Source organism: Enhydra lutris, unplaced genomic scaffold (genome assembly GCF_002288905.1).
Source record: "Enhydra lutris kenyoni isolate GAN:26980312 unplaced genomic scaffold, ASM228890v2 scaffoldscaffold1, whole genome shotgun sequence".
NCBI classification, from domain to species: Eukaryota; Metazoa; Chordata; class Mammalia; order Carnivora; family Mustelidae; genus Enhydra; species Enhydra lutris.
This window is the reverse complement of record NW_019154085.1, coordinates 58,544,108-58,571,432: the sequence shown is the minus strand read 5'-3', so window position 1 is coordinate 58,571,432 and position 27,325 is coordinate 58,544,108. Positions and strand designations below refer to the sequence as shown.

The window sequence follows — 27,325 nt, the reverse complement described above, 5'->3', positions numbered from 1 at the left end:
TTGAGAAGTAGGTAACATTTGCACTAGGTTTTGAATTATGGATAGGAATGATCTCACCCATTCCTTTTATTGATCAAATAGCAGTCATCCTTTCTACAGCAGGTTCCCAAGGGCTACAAAGATGTTTTTAGTGTTAGATAATATCCATTCTTCATGAAAAAAGGCTAGAATAAGCATTTCTTTATGCATTGTTCAGCTTGATTTTTCTTCTTTTTTTTAAATATTTACTTGAGAGAGACCGAGAGCATGCACATGTATTGGGGGGTGCAGAGACAGAGAGAGAGAGAGAGAGAGAGAGAGAGAGAAAATATCAAGCAGACTCTGTGCCTCAGTGAGAAGCTCCCACATGGGGCTTGATCTCAGGATCCCAAGATCATGACCTAAGCCAACCTGAGCAGAAATCAAGAGTCAGGCACTTCACCAACTGAGCCACCCAGGCGCCCCTTCATTTTTCTGATCATGCTACTCTTAAACCTAAGACAATTCTTCAGCATAACAATGATGGTTATTTACAGAAATGACTGATTATGCTAGTGCTCCTCCCATGATACTTGAAAAGCACAGCAGTGAGAATGAAATAAAGGATAAATCTTGTATCTTCAATAGAACTCAATTTTCCTTTCTTTTAAAATGAAGGTGCTAGGGGCGCCTGGGTGGCTCAGTGGGTTAAGCCGCTGCCTTCGGCTCAGGTCATGATCTCAGGGTCCTGGGATCGAGCCCCGCATAGGGCTCTCTGCTCGGCGGGGAGCCTGCTTCCTCCTCTCTCTCTGCCTGCCTCTCTGCCTGCTTGTGATCTCTCTCTGTCAAATAAATAAATAAAATCTTAAAAAAAAAAAAATGAACAGGCTAAATGATATAACCTCCCTCAACTTTATGATTATATAGCATTTCCAAACAAATACAGAGGACTGAAGCTATTGCTTGGTTAATATAGCAATATACTTTTCCTCATATACCAGCTTTAAAAGTAGTAGTCATTTTGTTAAACTGTACTATAAACTAGGCCTTGGTTACAAACCAGCTGATATGGCATTTAATTTCAAGATGGTGAGAAGCATGGAGTAAAAGTTATACAGGGTGTCCTGGAATTAAAGAGATGATATGACACTGTGAAAATGTGTGATATAAAAATATGTGCAATAACACTGTGAAGATGACTCTATTTATTTAATAACATTTATGTATGTCTTCCTAACACAACTACATAGAATGAACAAAGTTAGGGCTTGGGATTCAGATCCCATATCTGCAATTTTCTAGCCATTTACTTGGCTTCTCTGAGTATTCCTTTTCTTTTGATAAATAGTTTGCAGTGTTATTATGAAGATTAAATGAAACCATATATGAAGTATATATGTTATCTGTTCCTCAGTATTTATCCTCTTCTCTTCTATTATTTCTAACTTTTAACTGGTATCGTCAGATGACTATGTTCTGGTCATTGGCAAGTAACTTCAACTTCCAAGAGGAGCTCATCACTTTTTTCCCTTCCCCAACTGGATGGGATGCTGTGGTGAGTCACTTAAAACACCATAGTGAGGAAAACACTTCAGGGATGGTGGAAGGACAAGGGGATGAGGGAACAAGAATGATGTCTGGGTCCTTGACACGAATATATAATATAAAATATAATAGGATATAATGTATCCTATTAATATGGCTTCCTTCCTGTTTATATTCCTATTATATTCCTATTATATTCCCTCCTGTTTATATTCCTAAATCTAGAGGAATAAATAAATATTAAGTATGGCTTCCCTCCTGTTTATATTCCTATTCCTAAAAACCGGTTTTGAATGTCCTCTGATGCTGGTTAAGTCCTTGGACAGTCAACCAAGCCCAAATCTTTTTACAAAAAAAAACATTTTTTAAAAGAAAAGTGGAGAAAGAAGCAATGCTCATTATTGCATCACCTCATGTCACGAGATGTATACTCTTTTCCTTTCAAATAGTAAGCAAAAGAGAGGATAGGGCCACTTATCATCTGGACAATGTCTGAAGGTAAATAATAAACTAGTGAATGCATAAAACGGGCCTTTTAGCAGAAGTCTGTTATCTTATGGAAAGACACTGTTAGGCAAAAAACTAGGAACGTTATCTAATGCTGTGTTCTGCAAATGCTTACATGCTGCTAAATAACAGGAAAAATAACTCCCGGTAAAGTGTCTGAATGCGTGATCTTTTTGAAATCTCCTCCCTTCTACTCTGCCCCATTTATGACAAGTAGCATTACTAATGATCTTTCACAGGAGTAGGATAGTTTGTACCTATCTTTTGGTCTTAACCAAAAGAGTCTGAAAAAAAATTTTTTTTCAATAATCTTAAAAAAGTCCCCCTAAACAGAACACAGTAATGTATGAGATGTCACAGGCTGCACAAGATTCATAAAAGGAAAAGTTGCTTTTGATGAAGTAGTTAAAATCTCATGAGTTAGGGCACCTGGGTGGCTCAGTTGGTTAAGCACCTGCCTTCAGTTCAGATCATGATCCCGGGATCCAAAGACTGAGGCCCAAGTCAGGCTTCCCACTGAGCAGTGAGCCTGCTTTTCTTCCTCTCCTTCTGCCACTCCATCCTGCTTATACACTCTCTGCTTCTGCGCTTTCTCTCGTGTTCTCTCAAATAAAAAATAGAATCTTTAAAAAATAAAAAAATAAAATATCACGAGTTAACAGATTAGGGACCCCTCCAGCATCTCTGAGTCATTTACTTTCTCAGAACAAAACCAAACCACTATAAAAGGAAAGAGCTCTTCTATGAAGATATAAAACTTTAGGAGACAGATAGGGAACCTTTTCACAATAAGGCCTATTTTCTCTTAAATCACTGTTTAAATTGCTGGGTGGTCATTTAGTTTTGAGAATATTACCAATGATAAATGGGAATAGGCAAAAGCTTACATAATTATAAAGCTGTACTCTGTGCTCTTAACCATTGGCACGGGACTCCCTGCCTCTTCATACCCCCGCTTTTAATTTCCCTGAGGACACCTCAAGGCTGTTGGGCAAATGTTTGCAAGTCACAACTTGCTTTATTAGAAGTAATTGTGAGAACTCCAATGAGAAAATAAATAAGGTTTCAGAGATTTCCAAATCTCTATTTCCAGTCATTCCCAAGATGTTTAGGGTGTGATTTTAAATGTTTAGTATGATAAAAGTTTAAAACCAGATATAATTCCATTAAACACAATCTTACTCCAGTTGTTGAATACCCCTAAAGACAGGACTTCCAAATCCCTGGGTACCCTGACAAACCAACCTCTCAAACCTGCATCTGTGCCCAAACTGACTGAATTTCCACTCTTTTCAAAGCCAGTTTTTCTTAAATGTGAATATGCAGATCTAGTAAATCTTTAACACCTGCTGTGCTATCCTACTGTGGGGAACCAAGAGTTTATTAAAAATTTTCATTTTTTTCCCTCTTTACTTCTTTTTGTATCTGGAAAAAATAAGAAGATGCTATAAAATAAAGACCCCAAACTTAAATTTTAACTGAGACCACATCCTATATAAAATATATTAATTTCTTCATTTTTTTTTTAAAGATTTTATTTATTTATTTGACAGACAGAGATCACAAGCAGCAGAGAGGCAGGCAGAGAGAGAGGAGGAAGCAGGCTCCCCGCTGAGCAGAGAGCCTGATGCGGGGCTCGATCCCAGGACCCTGAGATCATGACCTGAGCTGAAGGCAGCGGCTTAACCCACTGAGCCACCCAGGCGCCCCTAATTTCTTCTTATTAAGACAACTTGAACATTAGAAATCAAATTAAAAAGCCTAGTCAACTGAAGATAAATGGGAGTATAGAACACATGCTTGTTGACAGGTGAGATTGAAGTCATTTAACCTTTCTGTAGACCTCAGTTCCCTCATCTGCCCCAGTTTAGGATGTTTGGGTTAGAACATACTGTCCTACATGGGTCAAGAGAATCATCCACGGTGGTTTAAATAAACAGATCAGCAAACCCGGTCTAAGACTTTTTGGATAATTTGGGAGGGCGGGCGGTTAAGGGGAAAAAAGGGAAGAGCAGATGTGAGACAAATTTAGAATCACTGCCATAAAGTGTCAATTCATAACTGGAAAAGCACTGTACTCTGTATAACACTATAGAAATATGCACCAAGGCAGGGAAACAGACTTTTTATCGTGTCTTTTTGTTCCACAGTGATCTGCTTTTTGAATCGTCCCAGAAGAAGTATATACAATTTGGAAACAAAAATAGCAGTTGCTAAGGTAGATGTTCTTAAAGAAAGAAAAAAGGAGGTATTTTGATATTTTGACAGATGGCCCAGAGCAATAGCACTCTAATGGTCTTGGTTCCCTGAAATTTCCACAACTCATGAGTCTATACGAGTGTTTCCTCTATTAATGGAAGAGATTCCATTAATGGCATTTGCACTGACGTTCATTTTGAGAAAGATTTAAGTGTGACCACAGCTCTTCTACCAAGCAGCAATGGTCCTTTTCACTTGCTTCTCCCCCGACCGATACTCTAATCATCTCAGTTCTATTTAAATTCTCAAACTATGTATAGATAGTTGAGAAAGGGCATAAAACTCAATGACATGCCTTCAATTCAGAAAGGCACAGAACCCCAGACCTTAGGGACAATTTCAGTTTTGTGTCTGAATGACAAGCATTCCAACAATGAAAGAGAGGCATTTCCCTATTTCCTTATGGGAAACATTAGGGATGGGGGAGGGATTGACACCTACTGAGTTAATATTACTTACCAGGTGCTTTATATAAAGTACTTTATTCTAATTTTTCTTCTGCAGGAGCATAGATTATCTTCCCATTCCACATAAAGAAAATGAGCTTCAAAAATATAAACTGACTAAAGTCAAAGAATTAGACAATAAAAGACGCAGAAAAATCCAGGTCTGTGATATGAAAGTCCAATCTCTAGCTCTTTTCACTCTAATTTAGTTTTTATTTTATTTTTAAACGAAGCTATACTTACCTACATTTTAAGGAGTCAAGGAGTTTCACAAGGCTTAAGAACAACTATCAATCCCTTGCTCTCTTCCTTCCCCTTCTCATTTCCCACTTCACCTTGGCAATAATTCTTAGTTCTTGTGGTTCTTTCTGGTATTAATCTTGGTATCTCTATTAACATGCTAATATTGCCATTATTGATTTTTCAGTTTTACTTGTCTTTCCACGATGCAAAGTAAGGATTCAGCTCATAGCTTTGCTATACTGTCTTCTAGCTTCCATTTGTTTTTGTGGAAGCCCAGAGCCATTTTGATTTCTGATCTTGTACTTAACTCACATAGAAGTTCATCCTTCACTTCTAGGAAATGTTCTTCAATTATTTTGGGGGGCAATTTCATTTCTTTGTATTCCTTTGTGCAACTCTTCTACCTGGATGCTGAATCTTCTGAAGGGATACTCTTAATTCCTCCCAGCCTTCTTCTTGAATGAACTTATTTTTCTTATTTCATATATAAAATATCTTAAGCCTGCTGTCTTTGGTAACCAGTATTATTCTGCCAAGCGATAATTAACCAATCCTGAATAAATAACACAATAATCAAAGTAAGTAGTGGTGCTTCCAGAGCTCTACTGAGGCTGGGGGTGTGTGTGAACCAAAACAATGTTCCACCAATTGCCCAGCTCAACCAGAACAACTCAACTTTGATTAGATATATATTTTGGGATTCCAAGTTTGAAAAGAATCACAGGCTTAAAAAGGTATCAGACCCCCACCACCTCCACCCACAATGATTTATAATGCTTTAGTAAGGCCTATTTTTTGTGGGGTGGTAGAGATAAGTACTGGTGATTTGGGAGGTGGGAAAGGCCCCTCTGTTGGGTTTCCTCCACTGCTGAGACTATTCTGTGTCTGGTTAAGTGTTCTGCCAGGTTCACACTTGTGGTGAGAGGCCACTTGAAATCTAAAGCAGTTTCAGGATGGGGGGAGGAAATCACTCCATCCTGGAAAAGTAATCTGCTTTTTCCAACCCCCTGGGGTATGAATAATAATAAGCATTCACATTCTATTTCAGCAAAGCTGCCACCTTAGCAAAAAAAGAGGTAAATAAGTTAATGGAAGACACAACCTTCCTTTTTCTGTATTTGAGCTCTTTGTTCACCTTTTCACCCACAGAAAACATCAGAAGCAAAAAGCAAAAGTCAGTAACACAGTAAATACTTAAATAAAAGGACATCCTCTGTCTCAGTTACAGTAAAATTTTAACGACACCAATAGTATGTGTGTTTTCCCCACTTAAAGAAAGGAAATGGAAAAGAACTCTCCCTCCTAACACTTAGTTATAATCATTTCCCACTTTTAAGAGAGTTCCCTAACATAAGCAGCCAATTCCCTAAAATGACAGTTTATATTTCTAGTCTCACTTTCCGATATACCCATAGCATGCTGCACTACAACTGTGACTATGTTGCAGTCAGGCAGCTGAAATAATAGAAACTTAAATACCATTGATGCAGCAGTGTCAAAATTTAGATTTTGTATTTTTTCTGTAAGTTGGTAGTAGGCTAAATGTATCAGGATAAACAAGGTGAGAGGACTCCCCAGTGATCAACCCAAAAGCTCCCCAGATCAGGTTCTCCATTTTGCTGGATGTTCAAACTTGGAGAAACTTTCTGTGTTATCTTCTAAGAGTTAAAAGATTTCACAGCCAAAGACCACACCCATGTGTCTCAGCTTTGCCTTACTTCCCGTTTTTAGTCCAGTAGTATTTCTTTCTCTCAGACTGTTTATCAAATTCTAGGAGTTGAAGCACACAACCAAACTGTATAACACCAAAAGAGAAACTGGGTATGGCACGTGATGTTCTACCCCACCGTAAACAGAAACATGGCACTGCTCAGTTAGCTTGCTCAGCTTCCTAAGGGGTATCCTCACTTGAGTAAAGGTCATGTTAAAATCTAGAGATGGGGGGTAGAATGGGGTTTATGCAGTTTAAAATGGCTATTTAATATTAAAAATCTGTTTTCATAAATCATATAAAGTGTGCTCTATAGAATATTATTGGATAAGGGAACTATAAGAGCAAGTTATATTCAGGATGAGGAAGTGTAAGAGAAGACTGTGTGGGAAGGAGAAGCAAATATTAAATCTCCATGGATGTGTGAGATTTTATGTTTATGAAAAAGGGGATAAGGATTTTTTAAAAAATGAAGAACCATCAATATCAAAGGAAAGGCATTTCTAGTTTAGAGATAGCAAATATATGAAATTATATTATAGGAAACACCACATAACAAGTGGTTATGAATAATACAAGCATTTAAATATCCCATAAGAGCAGGTGATTTTATTCAAATGATTTGAGATCATATATTTTCTAGAAAAGACCTAAGTCCCTGATTTCTGTCCTCCCTAGCATCTCCCTAACAAAATTACCTGGTTGTGTTTGTTCTGCTGCTCCCGAGAACAATTCTCTATCCTTCACTCCATGCGACTATTTCAAAGATTCTCAAAACTTCAACTTCTTAAGTACCATCAAAATGGAACTCATGTTATTTTTCTTCATCTATCAATTTCCAGTAATTCCTTATGAAATGACTTGAAAGACAGACCTTGTTTTCACAACCTGTTTGTAAGAGACACTTTTTTTAAAAGCAAAATTATTGGTAATAAGTGAAAGCTAATGCACATCATCAGTGCTCAGTTTACTCTCATAATTTAATATTGATAATTACTATCACAGAAAGTATATCTCTGGATAGAAGGAAGAAAACTCAGGTTACTATATAGAACATTTTCCCTGTGAGATAAATATTATTTACTTCCAACTCTTACTCTTTCAAAAAAAAAAAAAAAAAAAGTCCCTTAAGAAATGTTTTTCTTTGTTTCACAACAATATAAATATACTCAACACTACAAAACTGTACACTTAAAAATGGTTACTATGATAAATTTCACATTTTATGTATTTCCCCATAATTTCAAAAAAGTTTTTATAGACTAGGGATTGAAAAACTATGACATATGTATTACATAGGTCCCAAAGGCTTGTTTTCAGTTGCAAACAACCTGGTACCCCTGACTGTTCTGGTCCTCCAACTTTTCTGAAGAGTGTCAAATATTGTGCATAGTTCAAAACACTTTGTACACTAATTAGCTATCTATCCACAAGGCAGTTCATTTAATAGTCTCTGCTCTTCTTTTTTGAAGATGACTTGGCATCTTGGTCCCAGACTATAAAGAGACTTTTGTTACCTATTCTAGGTAACAGCCTCCTCTTTCCCTCTACCCATGACTGAGAACCACAGAAGCAACGAGATGGGGGGAAGGGGAATGCCAGCCACAACATAAATCCTAGAGGAACTAGAACCCAAAATTTGGCCTGACATAATGAAATGCAAACTACGTGAAATTAAACTGTAATATACATGCTTGTAAGGGGTCAGAAAACAAACAAAATACTAACAGCTAATCAGTTAATCCATCATATCAGAATAGTTAGAATAGTGGAGTTTTACATCACAGGCTACTTACTTTTATTTACCATTTCCTTTTGGATAATGAGTAGGACTTTAAAAAAACATGCAAAGTCTTTGTTTTTATACGGCACACTCCTAAATCATGTCAATAATTATTTTATCTAGATTGATACAAGATCAATTAAAATACTCAAATATGCAAGCATTCACATAATGCCTGCATCCCTCTGTACATAACACTAAGGAGTGTCCTGAAGCCCTCCACAGTTCGCAGATGTATACTGCTAAATTACATTACCCACTTAAGGTCATATTCTTGAGTGATCAAAAATGCCTGAAATAATCATCTATAAGAGGTAACAACTCAACCAAAGAGTACACAATACATAAGTCACATGTATATCTGGACCATGCTAATAATTCTCACTTCATATTGACTAAGTACAGGCATGCTGAGCTTGTGTATTTTTTTTTTTTTTTTTCACCTACTCATTCTGAAACTCTCCTATGGGATATGGCTACAGCAGAATGTTAGCATGGTTAGTACCTCTAAAGAAAGAAATTTCCCAACAAAATTGGGAAGCTAATGACAACAAAGTGAAACTGATGCTTTCCCACTTAAGTGTCATTGCTGGTTTCCTTCAGGGCAGAGAAGAACTTGCCCATGTAGACGCAGCAATACCACTTACTTTATAGTATAACTGGAGCAGAGTAAAGAAGGAACAGCAATACATTTTATCATTAGCCTCAACCTACCTATAGCACCTTCTCTGACCATGGAAAAAAAAGAGGTAGGGGAGGGGAGAGAAACGAGGAGGATCAACACAGAAGTTCTTTGTTTTTAATATACTGGTATTTTAGACTCTTCCATTTATTTGGATTTACTGAGGAGTTTTTGCTTGTTTGCTTTTTTAAGGTTCTGAGGCTTTTTGCTGAATATTATTGCTATTTTAAGAACAATGTACTTTCAGGCCAACATAGTTTCATGAGTGAATTCTTTCAAACCTTCTAAGAATAGGAAGCTCTTACGCTGTTTAAACTAACTTCAGTGCAGAGAAAGCAGGAATTCTTCTCAGTTGTTTTTAGGAAACCATTATAAATAACCCTGCTATCAAACTGTGGCAAAGATGACACAGAAAATGATGGCTACAGAAGATACCAAATTACTGATTTTAAGTAATGTTACCAAAAAGAAACCTGTATTTTTTAAATATTGCGCCATGACCAAGCCTAAGGTTGTTTCACAAACTATAATTCAACTAAAATAACCCATAATCCTAATAGGTCAAAAAAAAAAAAAAAAAAGCACACAATAGGTCATGAGAGATGCCAAAAGCCATACAACAAAACTCAACTTCCACTCTTGATAAAAATAGTTAAGTCGTAATGAAAAGACATAATCTTAACAACCAGAAATACATAGACCAAATAAACACTCAACATCTATTATTCAAAATTGCTTTCAATGTGACAATGTAAACACAAACACACAACCCTAGTCTAAAATCCATTCTCTGTGGGGTGTGTGGGTGGCTCAGTAATTAAGCATTTGACTCTTGATCTCTGCTCAGGTCACGATCTCAGAGTTCTGAGACTGAGCACTGCTTTAGGGTCTGAGCTGAGCATGAAGCCTGCTTAAGATCCTTTCTCTCTCTCCCTCCTCTACCCCCTCCTCTCTTGCTCTATCTCTAAAATAAAATAAAATTCAACCTGCAAAAATCCTAGTAAACTAGAAATATTAAAGACACTTCCTTGATAAACAAAATTTATTGTAAGTTAATATTAAGCCCCTTATTTAATGATGACATAGTAATAACAGCCACAAACTAAGAAATAATATATGGATGACCAGAATCACTGTTATTACATATCACTGTGCTGAAGAAGCTAGCAATTCACTAAATCAAAGATAGAGAAGAAGTATAAAGATAAGATTATATTAAGATGATTCTTCCTAGAAAATTCAAGGGAAACAATTGATTAAAACTACTAAGTTCAGAAAGTTGGCCAGATGTAGAATCACTTATCTACATACCAGCTACAAAATATTAGTTAATATAATAGCTAAAACCTCCAAAAGGATTATTTTAATGAAACATGAACAATTTATACTTTAAATTTTACCCCAAAAAGAATGCAATAATATTCAAGAAAATTTTGAAAAAGACAAATGAAGGACTTGCTTTATGAATTACTAAAAAATGGTACAATCAGGAGATTTTTTTTTTTTAAGATTTTATTTATTTATTTGACAGACGGAGATCACAGAGAAGCAGGCAGAGAGAGAAGGAAGCAGGCTCCCTGCTGAGCAGAGAGCCCAATGCGGGGCTGGATCCCAAAACCCTGGGATCATGACCTGAACCTAAGGCAGAGGCTTTAACCCACTGAGCCACCCAGGCGCCCGGAGGAGACTGGTATTTGTATAGGAAGAGACAAACAGAAAAAAGCAACATAATAATAATAATAATAACAAAAGACCCATGTATACACGGAAGTTTATTATACTGAGGTAGCACTCTAGTCAGGAAGAAATGATTCTAACAAATGATTTCAGGAAAAACTGCTAAATCCCTACCTTATATAATGTACAAAAATAATTTTCAGATATTTTAATGAGTAAAGCATAAAAAACTATAAAAGAATTAACAGACAATATAGGAAAAACAGTTTAATCATTTTTGAGTGGTAGCAGTCTTCTTAAGCGATAAAAAATCTGGGCATTTTAAACCAAAAGACTGACAGTTCTCGAAAATATCTGCCATATATTTCACAAAGGATTACTATACCTGGACCCTAATAAAATACAGATAAATAATTCTGAAGCATAATGGGCAAAATATATTGAGAGGTCATGTCAAGAAATAGTTAACTACATTATGGTACATCCTGACAAAGAATACCACCTGACGTTAAGACAAAGCCGAGCTTTGTATGGGAAAACTTTCACCTTATATTTTTGTCTGAAAATGCAGATAACAGAATAGTATGCATATATACTCTCACCAGAAAATGAAATAACATATTTATGCACATGTAAGAATGACGCGGAAGGCCTTATGAAGTACTACGACTGGGGAAAGAGCTGAGAAAAAAAGTTTCATTTTCTCTATAAATTGCTGGCTTCATACATGGTCGTATCATTTTAGGGTTTCCCTCTCCTCCCAATGATGCAAAAATAATTTTTCAATGGATTACACTGCTTGCTTCTCGGCTACCCCTCGTCTGAAATGCGTATTCCACCACGTTAAGGAGGCAGATCATTTCATTTTCCCTCATTTTCATGTCACCTGACTTGCATTACTACCATTTCTCCGTTTGGACAACTTGTCAAAAGCATCAGAGAGATAAGGACCCTTGTCATAGCAAGGCTGTTCAATTTTTGCTTGTTATAGTATAACAAGGGAGACACACCTACTCTTTGTCTTTGGTTTGAGTATCTTCCCCTTACTTTCTTCACTTCTTGACAGGCAGAGATTTTTACACCTTAACTCGTTGCTACTCAGTTTACATCCGAGTTGAGACCCTACCTGACGCCTGGGTTCCCACTGGGGGTAGGGTTTGCTTTTTCCAGTCGCCCACCCAGTCTTTCCGTGACCCTCGGGGAAGTTACCCCACTTCTCATTGACACGGCTATGATGACACCCCACAGGGAAGCAGAGAACGGAACTGAGCAACCACCTTGGGAAGAACAGAAAGACCAACTTAAAAGTTTTCGAAAGAATAACCACGATAGTACTAGCTTCCAGAAGACAACCCTTGCGCCGAAGGGAGTCTGGGACACTCGTGACGGGGCCCACTGCTCACCCTGACATCGCAAGCCCTGCCTCCCCTCTTCCCCGGCGTGGAAGTCAAGTCACCGCGAGCCGTGGACGCGGAGTTGGGCTGGATCCCTCCCCAGAGAGCGTCGCGGCGGGGAGAACGTTGCTGCGCTGACGTCGCGGGCTCGGAAAGCCCCGCCCGGGTCCGCTCCGGGACGCACACCCGGGTAGTTTTTCTGGCTCAACGTTCCTCTCCACTCAGAACAGGTCGTCTCCGCGGCTCGTCGGCTTCTTTCCCTAGGGCACCCGTACTGCTCAGCGTACCGCCCTCGCTCACACACACAACTTCCCCGCCGCTGTGCTCGACGGGTTCCGACAAACCAACTCGTTCGCGAAGTTTCTTACTCACAGTTCAGGGTTTCCGCGCCTGTCTCTCACACCCCGGAGCTGCGGCGCCCGGCCGAAGGAGTCGGCCGGAAGTTGTTTTCCGTTCCAGTTCAGAGGGCAGCGCCTGCGCGCGGAGCTTTTAACCCTTCATCCTCCACCCCGCCAGGCCAGGCCGGACCCCTCCCGTCCCACCCAAGCACCGCCCCGCCCACCCAAGCACGGTCCCGCCCCGCCCCTCCTCATCCAGCCTGGCCTCGTCTCGCTGAAGTACGGCCGCGGAAAGTCAACAAAGTCAAGGTTAAAGGCCACCTGAGGGACTTAGGGAGACTTTTTTCCTAAACAGAAAATAGCCAGGTCTAATATCACCCTGTATGTGGGTTGGCATACACAAGAATCGTCTGAGACGCTTGTTAAAGATGTAAATTTACTAGTTTTCACCCCTAGAGATCCTAGAGTTAGGGCAACTGGGGTGAAGCCTGGAACCTGCATTTTTATAGGATTCTCATGTGAATGTGATTAAGGTGATTAAAGTCCACACTGAGAAACACAACACACACGCACATACACACGCACACCCATTTGGTTTTTCCCCAGTTGTAATACCTTTCACTAAATGTGCTTGCTAAATTCGAATTGGTTGCCAGATACAAGTAGACCTTTACAGAAAATTCTCATGAATTAAGACTTCTCCATTATTCCATTTCCTAGCTCGACTTGAGCACTCTCCAAGATAGAAATTTTAGACAGATACCTCTAGAAGTGCGTGAACTCTCAGTTTTAGCTCTGATACCTGCGGGCTCAGGCAAGTTGCTTAACCTAATGAATCTTAATATTTTATCGGACAAATAGAGACAGTGATAACCTACTTCACTGAATGGGTGGTTGTGAGGGTCAATCCAATAACGTGAGCAAAACCACATGGTAAATTTTAGAATGTTCTTCAAATGAAAGATACTGTCCAGAGTCACTCATGTCAGGCTGGATCCTTGCCACCAAAAAAGTTTTCCCTCAGATTCCTTGCACTAAAACAGAACATTCAGATCCACAGCACTTGCGGAAGCCTCCTGAGAGCCCTGAAGTCTAGGACTTTCCACGTTGACTGGAGCTTGATTGCACCTGGCTGAATGCATGTAGCACTCTCTGAAGCTTCCATAGTAATGACCTATGTTATTTATTTAACTTAAAAATATTTTTAAAAATCTCACCACTTTTGCACATATCTGACATGGGTTGAGAGGGTTTGAAAAAGACCTCATCACCAAGCACAAGCATCCTCAGGACACTGAATTAAAGTTTGATAGCTTGGATTAAAATGACCATGAATATTATATGTTATCAGGCACAACCTACTCTAGAACATAGCTTTACATCCATAGACTTGACAACATTTCTGAAGTTGAGAACTTTCTTGTCCTGGAGATCTTGGCCAACCCATGCTTGATTAAGACTTTAGCCAATGATTCTTTCTGCATCCTGAAAGATTCAAGCCCAGTCTGGAATTCTTGAGCTCTCTTTCTTCTGATCATACAGTCCCACGTAACTTCGAAGCTGCTATCTTCTCTGGGAGCTTAGCATCTTGCTCTTCCTGGGATTGTATTTCTTGTTAGAGCAGGAGACTCGGGTTCTGATTGCCACACTTTCTCCTCACACTTCTGAACCATGGATGTTTGTACTTCTTTCCTTAGGCTTGTAAATCCACGGATTTAAAAACTTACCAAGTTACAGTGCTCTTTTTAATATTGGGCTTAGTTTTGAAAGTCAAAGCCAAAATGTATTGTAAAAAACGTTTAAACAAACAGAAACTTCTCATATATAACATTGTGATCAGTTGAACAGTTTCTTATAATAAGCAATCAAGTTAAATATGACAGTCAAGCACTTTTTTTAAAAAATAATTTTTATAGTGGTTTTAGTTTTATAGCAAAATTGAGTGGGAGATACAGAGATTTCCCATATACTCTCCATCCCAACTGATGCAGAAAACTCTTCCATTATCAACATCTCCCACCAGAGCAGAATGTTTGTCACAACCGATGAATCTACATAAACATAACATTGTCTTCCAAAGTCCATAGTTTCCTTTAAGGTTCATCCTGGACAGATATATAATAACATTTATCCATCATTTTAGTATCATACTATACTAGAGTAGTTTCACTGTCCTGAAAACCCTCTGAGCTCCACCTATTCATCCCTCGCACCCCCAATCCCTGTCAACCACTCATCTTTGTATGGTCTCCATAGTTTTGCCTTTTCCAGAATGTCATATGATTGGTATCAAAAAGTATGTAACCTTTTCAGACTGACTTCTTTCACTTCATAATGTACATTCCAGCTTCCTCCATGTCTTTTCATAGCTTGTCTTTTAGCACTGAATAGTATTGAATTTAGCATTGAATAGTATTCCAGCGTCTGGATGTATCACAGTTTATTTATCCATTCACCTATTGAGGGACATCTTGGTTGCTTCCAATTTTTGGCAATTATAAATAGAGCTGCTATAACAGTAGTGTGCAGGTCTTTGTGTGGACATAAGTTTTCAGCTCCTTTGGGTGAATACCAAGGAGTGGGATTGTTGGATCATATATATAATTAGTATGATTAGCTTTGAAAGAAGCTGTCAAACTGTCTTCCAAAGTGACTGCACCATTTTGTATGCTCACTAGCAATGAATGAGAGCTCCTGTTGCTCCACATCCCTGCCAGCATTTGGTGTTGTCAGTGTTCTAGATCTTGGTCATTCTAACAGGCATGTAGTATATCTCATTGTTTTAATTTTCAATTCCCTGATGACATATGATGTGGAGCATCTTCTCATATGGTTATTAGCCATCTATCTGTATATTTTCTCTGGTGAGATATTTGTTAAGGTCTTTGGCCCATTTAAATTTGTGTTCTTTGATTTCTTGTTGTTGAACTTTAAAAGTTCTTTGTGTATTTTGGCTTATAGTCCATTATCAGATGTATCTTTTGCAAATATTCTCTCCCAGTCTGTGGCTTGTCTTTTCATTCTCTTGACAGTGTCTTTTGCAGAGCAGAAATTTTTTTATTTTAATGAAGTCGATCTCACCCAACTTTGAGCAAATTGAAGGAGCTGCTTTGATAATTTCTAATTGAAATAGTGGAATATTAATAATACATCTAGAATCTAAAACTAAATGATAAGCATTTTGAACGTGGAGGTGTTAAGAGATTTGAAAAAGGAATAAAAAAATTAAACATACACATTTCTTAAATATATATTTTTCTCTCTTTTCAATCTCATGATGTTGTAGTCATAAACAGAAATGGCTGCGTACTTCTCTAGTGTGTGAAACATGCATGAATGCGGGGGTAAATAGACAAGATTTAGGCTAAGATAACATCAAACATTTTCCTTTGTCTATAATGATGATGAATTTTTTAGAACTGACATACAGTATGTTTTATAAGGTTAGGAATCAAATGGAGACATTTATTTGAGATTTAGTCCTTTAGAAGAATGACATAATTTCACTTCAATTTTCCTCTACTTATATTGTAAATATATATATCTTAGGCTAGCAAGCAATACTATGGGGTAGAATGGGATGCAAATGAGAACTGCAGACTCATTAAAAATATTTTAGGTGCTATTTTCAAAACTGCTTAATATTTTACTGAGTGTTCTGAATATAAATCTAGGGACAAGGAAAGCTGCCAGTATAAACACTTACTACAACTTGGAATGTCAGGTATGCATCAATGATCTCTGTCAAATCTTTGATGTGAAGTATCACTATTAATAGAATCTGGTTGACTTCCGATTTAGGATGACATCTGGACTAGCTGTTTGTGTCTCAGACTCTAAATTAAATGTCTAATAAAAAATCAGAAAAATATGAGAACTCATAATAGCACTGAAAGAAAGAATTGATGACCAGATCCAGCACATATGGCTGAGCAGACTTTGCCATATACAAACCACCTGGCTGACATGGCTAGTCACTTGCCAAGCTTTGCTCTCTTGGGCTTGAGTCTTTCCCAAAGGACTGCCTTTTTCTAAGTAAGAAAACAAACAAACAAACAAACAAACAACAACAACAAAAAACTAACATCAAAAGAATAGCTGTAAGTCTACTCACAGGCGTCCTAGTGACAAAATCTGGCAGTATTTCCAGTCATTTCCAAGAACTGTGGGGCTGAAATGGACATAACCTTTGTTGCTTGAGAATGAGGAAATCTGCTGGCCTAAACAACAGTGGTAAAATGATCTGCCTCATGGCACCTGCTAGTGAATTGGGTAGAAACCCCGCTACTGTGTGTGACCCGCACGTAGTATTTGACCTCTCTTTGCCTCAGTGTGCCCATAAGTACTTCTCTTTATTATTATCTTTGGAGCTATGATTTGGAGTATACTAACACAAGCCCAATGGAAGTGGATAAATGTGATGCTTTATGTGAAGCCAATAATGAAAGCGATGAGCAAACCCAGAGCTCTGTGTTTGACTATCCCTGAGACTTTGATTTTTCATAGAGAGTTCCTAACAAGGAAAAGACCAATGATTGCTTCTGATTAACCAAGAATCCTCCTCTTCATACTAAAATAACTAGACAATAATGGTAAGGGATCTCACCTCAGGTCAATACCTATAGTGAAAAATTAATAAATGTCAGGTTCAGGCCAAAAAAGTCCCTGTGACCTGTGCATGTCTACCTGTCTCTCAGCTTCATATCTGTGCTGAGGAACTAAGAGAAAGCAGGCAGATATGAACCAAGGAAAAGCCATACATCTGGTTAGTAAGGGCCACAGAATGATTGGAATGAGAAAATAGAAGACAAAGCATCCCTTTGAAAAGATTATGCTGCATAAAGGAAGAAAAAAAAAGAGTTTTCAAAATGCAGAGAAAACGAACACTTTGGAAAATGGCTTACCAGAAGCCCAAGTAAATGGGAAAAATGTGCTTTGCATTTTCCGTGAAAAAAAGAGATGTCATATTAGACAAAATATTACACTAAGGAAAAGATGGACCTAGTTAAGAGACAGGGAGAAATAAAAACAAAGTTGGGTAAGTTAAGACTGTAAGGACATAAAACACAAAATGGCAAAATTAAAATAATTATTTGGTCATAATCAAGGATGGAATCTATACTGCAGAATTAGAGTAAAAGCCTGAAAAACTCTCTCAAATGTCAATGGAAAGGACAAACAGAAGAAAACCATGAAATGGGACAGTGGAAAGAAAGTGCTCTAACATCTTCCTGAAGAAGAGAGAGAGTAAATAGAATAGAAATAGCAACCAAAGATATATCAGAAGATATATCCAAAGCAATTGGAGATGCAAAGGACTCAATAAGTTTTGAAATGTATTAATGAAAAGAGACAAAACACTTTGACATATCCTGATAAAAATTTTGATATGAAAGTATTTATCAATTTATTTATATATTCAGCAAATATTTTGTGAGTGCTTGCTATATGCTAAAAGTTAGAGATACAAAGATGATCAAAACATGGTCCTACTTTAAAAGAACTTAGTTTCTGTGGTGGGTAACATATGTAGAAAAAGAAGGCAATTGCTGCACAATGGTTATTACAGTATTATAATAAGGGTTAGAATAGGGTACTTTGAAAACACACTGGAGTCCAGGCTTGAGAGGGTAAAGGAAGTTTTCCTATATCTAAGGTATGGAAAGAATTCGATAAGAATACAGGCAGAAAAAAAAAAAAAGAAGAAGAAGAATACAGGTAGAAAAGAATAAAGTATTTGCAAAGAAAGAAAAATAGACTATTTTCAATATTAAACTTTAGAGGCTGATTAGAATAACATCTACAGTTGTGTGGGAAAGTTTTAACTGACAAAGTCTATAGCCACCCAAGTTATCATTCACATAGGAAATGAAAAAGATATTCTTTGATATGTCAAGGTTCAGAAATATACTACCCATTTCCTGAAATAGTTGAAGATACACTTTAGATAGTCAAGAAGGGAATTACATTTTTTAAAAAAGGAAAGGTAAAATTTGAGATAAAAGAAATATTTGTAAATATTAGAAATAACTACTGGATTAAGTGAAAATTTGCAGCAAATATAATGAGGCTATTAAAAGTAATTTTGAAGATATAGGGTACAAGTATAAATAAATAATTTAATAATAATGTATTCTAAAATTCCTGTTTATAGCAACAAAAACTCAAGTGGGTGGAAGAGAGGTGGCAGGGAGTGAAAAGTTCTAATTTACCATTTTTCTTATCTTCTTCTTATAGAAATAAGCCAATGACAGATAGGATGTCATTCTATGATAATTGAACATATATTATTTTAGGGTTCTTTTTTTAATATGAAGGTAAGTAGCTATACATAGAATTCAAAACTGTGTGTTTATTTTCACATTAATAGAGGAAGAAAGAAAAAAAATTGCCCCATAGAACAAAGATATAAAACTCTTACTTTCTGACATTTAATCAGTCACCCAATAAGGTAACTCACATGAGTTCTCCTCTGCAACATTTCTTGCATGCATATACTTTCTGTCTTCGTTGTTACATGCTGTCTTCATTTCCATTCTCTGTCCTTACTGCCAACCCCTTGTTCAAGGCACCATCAATCCTTATGTACCATACTAGCCTCCTAATGGTTCTTCTCATTCTTCATTTTCTCTCCTGTCAATTTCTAAATGTTATACTCAATGAACTCCAATAAGATAAACTCAGAGAGACCTATACTGAAGCACATTATAATTAAACTGTTGAGAGCCGCAGATGAAAGAATCTTGAAAGTACTGAGAGCAAAGTGACTCATTATGCACAAGGGATCCTCAGTGAGATTAACATCCAATTTCACTTTGAAATCATTGAGTCTAGGAGGCAGTGGGATGACAAATTTAAAGTGCTAAAAAAATATGTCAACCAAGAATTCTCTATCTGGCAAAATTATTCTTCAAAAATGAAGAAAAAATTAAGATGCTCTGAGATCATAAAAAACTGAGGGAGTTCAGTGTTAGTAGATTTACTTATTCTATGAGAAATGATAAAGGGAATCCTTTAGGCTCAGATAAAAGGCTACTAGACAATAATTCAAAGCATTACAAAGAAAAAATTTGACATTGACAGTTACATTGATGGACATGAAAACAAAAATAATTGTATTTTTGGTTTGTAACTCCTCTTTTATTTCCTATGATTTAAAAGACAAATGCTTTAAAAATTATAAATCTATATTAATGGGTACATAATGTATAAAGTCTGTGATTACAACAACATAAGGGAGGAACTAAGCTGTAAAGGAGTAAAGCTTTTGTATATTATTGAAGCTATGTTGGTATTAATTAAAATTGAATAGTTATAAATTTAAGTTCCTTTTTATAATCCCCACAGTAAGCACTAAGACACCATCTTAAAAAATATATATATGTGTATATATATATATATATATATATATATATACATATATAAAATAAGATGAGAAGGGAATGAGAACTAAGACACCATCTTTTAAAAAAGTATACATATATATAAAATAAAATGATAAGGGAATAAAAGGGTACAAAACAAAAGATCAATTAAACACAGAAGAAGGCACTAATGTGAGAAGTGAGGAACAGAAAAATGGTATAAGGCATACAGAAATCAAATAGCAAAATGGCAGAAGTAATTCCCTCCTTATCAGTAATTTCTTGAAATATAAATGAATTAACCTCTCTAATCAAAAGGCAAAACTTAGCAGAATGGATAATATAACATGATCAAACTATATGCTTACTACAAGATACTTACTTTAGATCCAAAGACACAACTAATTTGAAAGTAAAATGATGGAAAAAAGATTTTCCATGCAGACAGTAACCAAAAGAAACATGTGGCAGTTATATATATATATTTTAAAGATTTTATTTATTTATTTGACAGACATATCACAAGTAGGCAGAGAGGCAGGCAGAGAGAGGAAGGGAAGCAGGCTCCCTGCTGAGCAGAGAGCCTGATGTGGGGTTTGATCCCAGGACCCTGGGATCATGACCTGAACCAAAGGCAGAGGCTTTAACCCACTGAGCCACCCAGGCACCCCCATGGCAGTTATATTAACACAAAATACCTTTCAAGTCAAAAACTGCTACAAGAGACAAAGAAGGACATTATATATTGATGAAAGGGTCACTTATCAAAAAGATCTAACAACTATACACATTTACACATCAAGCAATAGATCCCCCAAATATATGAAACAAATATTGATAGAATTGAAGGGAGAAATACACAGTACTATGATAACAGTTGGAGAATTTACTACACCACTTTTAATAACGGGTAGAAAACCAGAAAATCAAGAAAGAGAGAGGACTTGAATGATGTTGTAAATCAACAATCTCCTAGAGACATATATAGACCATTCTACCCAACAAGAGCAGAATATACATTCTTCTCAAGTAGATATGGAAACTTCTCCGGGATAAACAAATGGTAAGCCACAAAAAAAGACTCAATATATTTAAAAAGACTGAAGTCATACAAAGTATCTTTCCCAACCAAAATGAAATGAAGCTAGACAGCAATAACAGAAGGAAAATTAGAAAATTCAAATATGTGCAAATTAAGCAACACATTCTTAAACAACTGATCAAAAGAGGAAATCACAAAGGAAATTAGATTTACTTAGAGATTAATGAAAACAAAATTGTACCATACCAAACCTTATGAGATGACTGAAAGCAGTGCTTAGAAAGAAATTAATAGTAGTTAACATCTACATTAGAAAAGGAGAGAGCTCTGAAATCAATAACCCAATTTACCCTTCAAGGACCAGAAAAAGAAGAGCAAGCTAAACCCAAAGCTAATAGAAGGAAGGAAATAATAAAGATTAGAGCAGAGATAAATGAAATAGACCAAACACCCCCCCAAAACAAAAACACCCAACCCAATAGAATCAATGAAGTCTAACTTGGTTTTTTGAGATGTGTAAATTTGACAAAACTTTTCTAGACTTAGAAGAAAAAAGGAAAGAGAATAATAAATAACTAAAACCAGAAATGCAAGTGGGGACATTGCCATCAGCCAAATAGAAATAACATGGATTATAAGAGACTACTATGAATCACAGACCAACACATAAGATGATCTAGTTGAGATATAGAAACAAGTCACATATTTGATGAAACTCTAAGAATCCAGAATACATAAGGAACACTTAAAGCTCAACAGCAAAATGACAAACAACCCAATTTAAAAATGGCTAAAGGACTTAACAGACATTTCTCCAAGGAGACTATACTCATAGCCAGCAGGCCCATGAAAGATTCTCCCTATCATTAGTCATCAGGGAAATGTAAATCAAAACCACAATGAGGTACCACTTCGCCTGCACTAAGATAGCAGTAATAATAATAACAACAACAAAGGAAAATAACAAGAGTTGGCAAGAATGTGGAGAAATCAGAGCTCTCATACATTTCTGGTGGGCATTTTAAAATGGCTTGACAACTGTGGAAAACTATTTGGTTCTTCCTTAAAAAGTCAAACAGAACAACCCACTATTCTACCACTTGGTATATTCCTAAGAATTGAAAACAGGTACTCAAACAAATACATATAAATACATGGTCATAGCAAAACTATTTACAATATCCATAAAGTAAAAATAGCCCAACTACCCTACCTAACAATCGATGAATGGATAAACAAATTGTGGCATATACATACAATAGAATATTGCTTGGCCATAAAAGGAATAAAGTACGGATATATCCTACAACATGGATGAATCTTGAAAACATTACGTTAAGTGAAAGAAGCCAATCAGAAAAAGACACATATTATATGATTTCATTTATATGAAACACCAAGAACAGACATATCAATAAAGACAGAGGACAGATTGGCAGTTGGCAGGCATTGAGGGGAACAAGAAATGCAGAGCACCTGCTTAACTAATTCTAATAAAGGGTTTCCTTTTGGGGTAATAACAGTGTTTTGACACTTGATAGAGGTGTTGGTTGCAAGGCACTGTGAATGCAATAAATGCTACCGAATTATTTAATTTACCATGTTTAATTTTATGTTATGTGAATTTTACCTCAATTTTTTAAAATAGGAAAGAAATATGAAAATTTGAATAAACTATAGACTGAGTTAATAAAAACATATCAATACTTGTTCCTTAATTGTAACACATACACATGTACATCCTAATGTAAGATGTTAGTAATAGGGGAAATTATGTGATGAGACAAGGCAGGGTGATAATATGGAAACTCTCTGTTGTGTTGGTGCAATTTTTCCCTAAATCTAAAACTGTTTGAAACAAACAAAGGCCATTAACTGAAAACAACTTGGTTGTCCTAAATAGCTCTTGGATCAAAGAGGAAATAAAGCTACAATTAAAAACAAAATAACAATGACATGAAAGTGACCTATCAAAAGTTGTAAGACATAGTTAAAATGGTGCTCAGAAAATTCTTAGCTTTAAATACTTTCATTAAGAACAGGAAATAGTAAAAATAAATGAACTAAGCATTTAACTCAAAAACTGAAAAGAGAAAAAGTAAAATATTGTAGTCTAATAAGAGACATTAAGAAAATAACGAGGGGTGTCTGGGTAGCTCAGTTGGTTAAGCTTCCAACTCTTCATTTTGGCTCAAGCCATGATCTCAGGGTCCAGAGATCAAGCCCCACAACAGGCTCCCTGCTCAGTGGGGAGTCTGCTTGAGATTCTCTCTCCCTCTCCTTTAGCCCCCTCACCCCTTAAATAGATGAATCTCAAAAGAGAAAATACAGGTAAAGATAAAAGCAAAAACTACTAAAAACAAGAGCTGATCATAAAATGATAAATCCAAGAGATAAATTCTCTGACATGTTCAATCAGGGAAAAAAGAGAGAAAAAACATTGAACAAAATTATTGGTGAAAAAGTTTATCCACATAGTTATGGAGATGATAAAAAAAAGTACAAGAGAATGCTGTGTATGCTAATACCTTTGAAAAATTTGATGAAAAAGATCATTTATAAACCACCTTAACTGGGTGGAAAAAACAGCATTAAACCCAACTAGATCAATAACAATAGAAAATATTGGAAAGCTTTTAAAGAATTACTTCCAAAAGTGGGTGCCAAGGACAAACAGTGTGAAGATTTGCTCTTTAAACATTTCAAGGAGCAGATAACTCTCATTAAACTTTTTAGAACATGGATAACTTTGGTGTTTTTAATCAAAAAATAAAAATACAAAGTAATTTCACCTGTGAAAATGAAAGCAAAAGATCTCAACAATATACAGATTTCTTTTAACATACATTTTCTTAATATAAATTGGTGTAAGATTAATTAATTTGGACACACATTTTGCATACTGCTGTTGGTTATAACACAATTGTGGCTTGCAACTAGCACAGTCATCATAGGGGGAAAGCTTTTTTGCACAAAGCATAGGAACAGCTGCTTTGTTTGAGTATCTGGTTGCTCTGCCTGGATAGGGTTCCTTGGCTATGCCACATTATTTTCATTCTTTTCTGCTAATTTGAGTTGTGAACTGAATTGTGAAGCCAAAATAATAGAGAAGAGACATCTAAGCATGTGGATTAAAGAGAGAATGAGGAAATGTATAGGTTTGGTTTGGCTCATTTTGATCAACTGATTTATTATTTTAACTAGAGCAATAACTAAATATATTTTATAATTATAAACCTACCTTTATTATGGAGGCATGATTTTTTATAACATTGAATTTTTTTTTAAAGATTTTATTCATTTATTCGACAGAGAGAGAAATCACAAGTAGGCAGAGAGGCAGGCAGAGAGAGAGGGAGAAGCAGGCTCCCTGCTGAGCAGAGAGCCTGATGCGGGCCTCGATCCCAGGACCCTGATCATGACCTGAGCTGAGGACAGAGGCTTAACCAACTGAACCACCCAGGCGCCCCCTATAACATTGAATTTTTAAATAAGGCAATTACTGCATTGTGTAATAGCAGAGCACTATATTCCTTAAAGTACAAAAACCTTACAGTTATCTCTAATAACACCAAAAAGACATTGAATATAGGTTAACATGAAGTCTTGATATACCTTTCGTAAAACAGTATGAGAAATAGATTTTGTAGTTATTTGTATTTTATGATAAATATGTTTATCTCAAACCAACAGCCATCATCATTCTTAATGTTAACCACTAGGGAAATTCCCACTGAGATCAGAACAAGACAAGGTTAACTTCTATCTCCTCTGTTATTAAACACTGTTTTAGGAGTTTTGGTGAGAAGAAAAAAAAGAGGAGAAAAATTATATTTTTCTTAACTAGGCATCACACGTGAATTACCTAAAGTAATTTGGAACAAATAGAGGATCAACATAATAGCTGGACACAAGATAAAAATACGAAATAAAGAACTTTTCTAAATGCTAGCAGTAATTGGTTAGAAAATACAGTGGAAAGAATGTCCCTATCCAGAAAAACATCCCCAGCCCTATACACAAAGAAGATAAAATATACTGAGGTATATTTTATAATAAATATAAATAAAATACATTGAAATATATTTTATAATAAATGAATAACTTATGGTATTTCCCGGGGCTTTAATACATAGAGAGAAAAAAAATATGTGCAGATAGGAAGGTTCTTTACTATAAGGATGATCATTTCCCTCTAATTAGTGTGTTAAGTTCCATGGAATTCCAACTAGAACTTTCTGGGCAGAATTTAACAAATTGATTTAAAATTTTCCACTTGGCCATCTCTTTCATTGTCACAAGTGTTCAAAAGAAATAAACACTTCTTTATGTGTTTATGTGTGCTTTGGGGACCAAAGTAGCTGCTTGGAGGAACCTCCATCATGTTGGACCTAGTCTACAGCCCCATGTCCCCTGCTACATGGAAGTAGACAAACGTGTGCACTGCTGCATGGAAGTAGACAAACGTGTGCACCTGTGCATGGGTGGACGTGCATCCTGGAAGGAATGAGGGGAATGGGGTGGGAGAGTGAGGAAAGGGAGATCTTGGAATGGCTTCTAAGCTTCTATGAATGACTTTGCTGGTCTGTGACCTTGGCCAAGTCATCTTCCTTTTTTCCCCATCACTCTGCACTTCGGCAAAGACATCTCAAAATGTTATTTCAATATTGTACGAAGGCAGAGCAGCAGTAACAGAGAGTCAGAAAAAAAAAAAAAAAGAAGCAATATGAACTTAAGTTTGAGCCCTGGCTTTGCCACTTACTAGCTGGAAGACCCTGTTACTGTTTTTCTCAATAAATAGCAGCTATTGGTGTTGATAATGATTTTCGCTGTTTAGTCGTTTCAAACTATCAACTTTTCTTAGGATTTTTTTTTTTTAAAGATTTTATTTATTTATTTGACAGAGAAAGAGAGACGCACACACAGTGAGAGAGACAACACAAACAGGAGGAGTGAGAGAGGGAGAAGCAGGCTCCCTGCTGAGTAGGGAACCACATCCTCGGACCCTGGGATCATGACTTGAGCTGAAGGCAGAGACTTGATGACTGAGCCACCCCTCTTAGGATTATTCTTGAGAAAATACTACATAATTTTTAGCATTCATTTTTTTTTTTAAAGATTTTATTTATTCATTTGACAGACAGAGATCACAAGTGGACAGAGAAGCAGTCAGAGAGAGGAGGAAGCAGGCTCCCTGCTGAGCAGAGAGCCCAATGCGGGGCCCCATCCCAGGACCGTGGGATCATGATCTGAGCCGAAAGCAGAGGCTTTAACCCACTGAGCCAGCCAGGAACCCCAGCATTCATTTTTGATTGTGAAAATAAAGGCCAATTTGTGCGAATAAGACTGGATTACTATAATGGCCAAAGTTTAAATGTTCTAAGATAGGAAACGCAATGTTGTCTGTAAGGTTAATATTTTACTGTAAAAAGTATTCATTTACGTGTGTTTCTTAGGAGATAAAAAAATACTAACCTTGAGTTAATATTTGAAGGGACACACTGGATCAGGCCAGAATTGATCTTTAAAAATTTAGTTCCCCCAAAGTATAAATATATATAGTATTAGTTTACTGTTCAATCTAGTAAGCTACATACAACTTAATTATGCCAAATACATATCTTTTTAAGTCTTATATTATGTTATAAAAACCACTTATTGGAGAAGGCTCATATATTCCAGATATAAAATTAAAAAATTATTTCAAGTAGAGACATAAATTTGATCTTAAAAGTTGGGGAGAATGTAAAAAGATCACAGTATTTAAAAATTTTCTTTAGTCTTGGTTAGGGACTCCACCTTTTAAGGGCCAAATTTCCAATTATGACAACGAATACAAAGACATTATCGAATCATGTCATAAATTACTCACTTTGTAGAAGCAAGAGTAGAACAAATCTGCAACACTTCAGTCTAAGACATGCCCGCCACCTTGCTAGGTTGAGAATTAAATTGGTAGGAACAACTAAAACTTTGGTTACCTCTTCTCCAGGTTATCAGTCTTCCTTCACAGACTAGTGCTCTTGAAAGAAGTGGTCAATTACGAAGTCTGGAAGCTTTATCTGCAGGCTCTAGCAATGTTGCCCAAACCGTCTTGAGCTCTCCCTTGTGTTGCACTGGGAACTTCCACTGAGAAATCCCCTAAATTGAAGACTTCCTTATTTGTAGCTCTCAACAGCCAATCGTGGCAAGATATTGAAATGAAGCAAAGACTACCAGAAAATGTTCTGTAAACCACCCGTGCCTGTAGCTCTGACTTCCTTTCGAATCAAAGATTCTTTTCGTGAAGAGTTAAGGCATCAGAAATTGTAAACACAAAAATATTTTTGGATTAAGCACATTTTCATGTAAGAAAATGTTAAAGTCTGTTTGGAAA

General features: G+C 36.5%; 1 protein-coding gene across 12 annotated transcripts in view; it reads right to left on the bottom strand.

Annotated features, from left to right (window-relative positions):
* The window catches only part of LOC111152126 (TRAF family member associated NFKB activator), an 85,895-nt gene extending 58,841 nt beyond the window's left edge, over window positions 1–27,054 (bottom strand). For 4 of the 12 annotated variants that reach the window (XM_022510474.1, XM_022510804.1, XM_022510725.1 and 1 more), the window contains exons 1-2: window positions 26,931–27,054; window positions 7,368–7,557 (exon numbers count right to left, since the gene is read on the bottom strand). The gene's annotated coding sequence lies outside the window, so the exon portion shown is untranslated. Of the gene's footprint in view, window positions 1–7,367; window positions 7,558–12,573; window positions 12,732–26,821; window positions 26,878–26,930 lie in introns of those variants that run through there. The other 8 variants (XM_022510561.1, XM_022510640.1, XM_022510937.1 and 5 more) reach the window with 8 other exon arrangements.
* Window positions 27,055–27,325: the final 271 nt, after the last annotated feature.